The sequence below is a fragment of the Pinus tabuliformis genome, chromosome X, assembly GCF_031772625.1.
Source record: "Pinus tabuliformis cultivar Carrire ecotype Pingquan chromosome X, CPIR1, whole genome shotgun sequence".
NCBI lineage: Eukaryota > Viridiplantae > Streptophyta > Pinopsida > Pinales > Pinaceae > Pinus > Pinus tabuliformis.
In genome coordinates, this window is record NC_142308.1 from 1,516,560,408 (window position 1) to 1,516,564,705 (window position 4,298).

The following is a 4,298-nucleotide window of genomic DNA, read 5'->3' on the forward strand; positions in this document are numbered from 1 at the left end:
AATGATTTCGTTAACTACTGATAATATAGGTTTATGATTTCGTTACCTAATAATATAAGTAAGTATGGTTAGATATGAGACTTTTGTGGTTGATATTATAAAAAAATATATTTTTAATTAATCAAGATATTGTAATAATTATTAGTCTTTAAATTATAATAATAGATTCTTTGAAAAATGTGACATCAATAACATTTTTGGATATTTTAATGTTGAAGTAATGCCATGAAGGGGAACATGAAGCTCTATATATAGGACATGGCAGTAGGCTTCTACCGCATAAATTTTAGTTCGTTATCTTGAGCTATCATAAGATATCAGCCAACATAAATGGCTCTGGTTTCTGCTGTCCCATTGGATTCCAGACTGTCTCCGTGCAGAACGTTGTTCGGTTTTACTCATGAGTGCGGAAAGCTATCCGTAGAACAATCCCAAATCTTGCAACGTGCAAGGGAGGGAAATCCATGACACCTTCCATGAGCATGAGTTCGACCACCTCCGTTTCTAATTAGGATGGGGTACCAAGACGCATAGGTGGTCATCATTCCAACCTTTGGGACGATGATTCCAGAGACTCTCTGTGCACTTACTTTGAGGTGCTTAACTACCTTCATCTGAATTTATTTTTCTGCGTATTCCTTTTCTCGTTCACAATTAGTTCATGAATTAATTTTCTGCTCCAATTTATTGTATATGGTTCAGGCACCTTCCTACCATGAGCGCGCTGATAGGCTTATTGGGGAAGTAAAAGATATGTTCAATTCATTGGCAGTGGAGGATGGCGAACTAATCAGTCCCCTCAATGACCTCCATCAACGCCTCTGGATGGTCGATAGCGTTGAGCGGTTGGGGATCGATAGGCATTTCCAAAACGAGATAAAAACAGCGGTGGATCATGTTTACAGGTCTGTCCCGTATCCTTATCATCGTTTTTCATCTATGATTTATATATCGAATGCACACGATTATAACAAGAAAGTTATTTGCCCAGCAGCTTTTGGAACGAAAAAGGCATTGGACGTGGGAGAGAAAGTGGTGTGACTGATCTCAACTCAACCGCCTTGGGTCTTCGAACTCTCCGACCACACGGATACATGGTGTCTTCACGTATGTCAGGGTTTCATTAATTAACTTCTCTTTCAACTTTTCATTATAACAGTCATTTACGTGGAGACATTGCCTCATGTTGCTTTATACATTGATACCAGATGTTCTGGATCACTTCAAAAACGAGAAGGGGCAGTTTACTTGCTCTGCCATTCAAACAGAGGGAGAGATAAGAGACGTCGTCAATTTATTTCGAAAAAGTTATGGAGGAGGCTGAAATCTTCTCTACAATGTTTTTAAAAGATGCCCTACAAAAGATTCCGCCCTCCGGTGTTTCGCAAGAGGTGAGACAGTAATACGAATACGACTTACCATGATATTTCATTATTTGTTGCGACCTGTGTTTTAAAGTTTCAAATTTGTTGATCGCAGATAGAGTATCTTCTGGAAACAAGAATGTACATCGACGTATTTGGACAGAACACTATATTTGAGTAGGCTCATCAATTTTATTTCCACATCATAAAGTCTGCAATGGGTTTGGTTTTTTTTTATGACTCTGAATATATGTTAATAGATGAACAAACACAGCTGGGCCAGGCCATATGACGTTGTTTGTCTTCCTGGAAATCTGTATTTTCATAATTTAGTATCCATGTAAAATTTTCAATTGATTCCTGCCGCAATTTTTGGTTGAGGACGCCATATTTGATCAGGGAGAAACTGCTAGAGCTTGCAAAACTGGAATTCAACATTTTTCACTCTCTGGTAAAGAGAGAGTTACAATGTCTCTTGAGGTGATGAGCTGTCATTGCATACCGTCTGCAAATTAATTGGATTTGAGTCTTGACAAAATCAAGAATGTAAATATGTGAAGTTTATGTGTAGATGGTGGAAAGGTTATGGGTTCCCTCAAATAACATTTTCACGGCATCGTCACGTGGAATACTACACTTTAGCAGCTTGCATTGCAAATGATCCTAAACATTCTGCGTTTCGACTCGGATTTGGTAAAATATGTCATATGATCACGGTTCTCGACGATATCTACGACACCTTCGGAACAATGGAGGAGCTCGAGCTCATAACCTCAGCATTTAAGAGGTGATCATTGCACTTACCTAGGCAAACATATTTTACAATGTAGCCCTAAGGCTCTTTGACTTTTGTTTTTCTTTGACTTTTTGACTTTTGTTTTTCTTACCTATGGAAACCTATTTTACAGTGTAGCCCTGAGGATCTTTCATACCTGGCGAAAGCTATTTTACAGTTTAGCCCTAGCGCTCGTTGACTTTTGTTTTTCTTTCATATATATTCTCTCTCACAAAAATACACCCACACAGACACATATACCTAGCTTTCTCGATTTTGAATAAATTTACTGTGAAATTAAGAAAATGTATACTACTAATCGAGTGAACGAATATTACCTTTGCATACAAAAACCGACATGACTAAAAATTGTGTTTATAATGATCAGATGGGATCCATCTTCGATAGTGTCTTCCAGATCTTATGAAAGGTGTGTACATGGCAGTTTACGACAACATAAACGAAATGGCACAAGAGGCGCAGAAGATTCAAGGCCGAGACACAGTCAGCTATGTTCGAAAAACTGTATGAACAATAATAAAACATACATATACAAATATTTATTTTTGAGTACCTTACCTTAGGAGAAGGATTTCACTGAGCGATGATCAGTTAATGTTGTTTTGCTTGTTCTTGTGTCTGTCCAGTGGGAGGCTTTTATTGATGCGTATATGCAAGAAGCCAAGTGGATTTCCAGTGGTTATCTTCCGTCGTTCGACGAGTACCTGGAGAATGGGACAGTCAGTTTCGGCTCTCGCATAACCACACTCGAACCCATGCTCACGTTGGGGATTCCTCTTCCGCCCCGCATCCTGCAGGAAATTGATTTTCCATCTAAGTTCAATGAATTGATATGTGCCATCCTTCGACTGAAAGGTGACACTCAATGCTACAAGGTAATCTCCGTAACCTTTTATGTCAAAACAAATGAAATGGAATATGTTCTGGATTTATTAATTCTTGGTATAATTTAGAATTGGAACACAGAGGATAGTGACAGTGGCATCGTGAATGCAGGCTGACAGGGCGCGTGGAGAAGAAGCTTCGTCCGTATCGTGTTATATAAAAGACCATCCTGGAATAAGAGAGGAAGATGCTGTCAATCAAATCAATGCTATGGTCAATGAGTTAACAAAGGAACTGAATTGGGAGTTACTTAGACCCGACAGCGGTGTTCCCATCTCTTACAAGAAGGTTGCTTTTGACATTTGCAGAGTTTTTCATTACGGTTACAAATACAGAGATGGCCTCAGTGTTGCCAGCATTGAAATAAAGAATTTGGTGACGAGAACCGTTCTTGAAACTGTGCCTTTGTAACCACACCTGAAATGTACAATAAGTTCCTAAGTTTCTGATTTCGCTACCTAGGCCTGGAGGTTGCCTACAGATCTCAGACGTCATTATCATTATATGGAGGAGGTGGTGGAGTTGATTGGGAGCATAGTAGATACCATATTACATTATAAAATATGTGGCTTCATCTTATTATAAAATTTGTTCGTTCATGTCAATGTATTTTATTGGTTATAGCCGATATCACTTCGATAGTGTAAGATAATCAATCTAGAGGAAAGGAAGGGACAACGCTAAAAGCACTGGCAGTGTTAGTATCAGATTTGAATTTGGACAGTACGCAATGTAATGCGAACTTATATTCACAAAATTGATTAAACATGAAATAAAGAACATAATCAACTTAAAATAAACTCATAATATTGCATCATTTATGTAAACATAAATGCTAATTTATTTTATTTTAAATTTTTAAATAAAATACTACTATAATTGAATTGAATACTATTTCCCTCTTTGGAGAAATTATTATGCTTCCATTTTAATAATGTATCTGGTTATCATGTTTTTTTTACAACAACTTGTGTCAGCTCAATGGGCTAATCAATTTTTGAAAATCCAAAATAGACTAAAATAGCCCTTATAAAAATCTATCTGTATCTGTACATTATATATCTTATATAATATATCATGCTTTTTCTTTCCAAAAAATAATTGAATTGGTAAGGATTTATTGTTGAAAATGTAATTTCAACTGCCCAACAGTTGAGCCATGCAGCAGCATGAAGACTATAACCGCGCGCTTCACCAAGGATCGGGAGGCAGAAACACTTAAAATTTAAAATTGCAGGCTTAAGGATCCACTT

General features: G+C 37.3%; 1 pseudogene; it reads left to right on the top strand.

Annotated features, from left to right (window-relative positions):
* The first annotated feature begins 330 nt into the window (after positions 1-330).
* On the top strand, positions 331-3,457 carry LOC149145817 ((+)-alpha pinene synthase 1, chloroplastic-like; annotated as a pseudogene).
* The last annotated feature ends 841 nt before the right edge of the window (positions 3,458-4,298 follow it).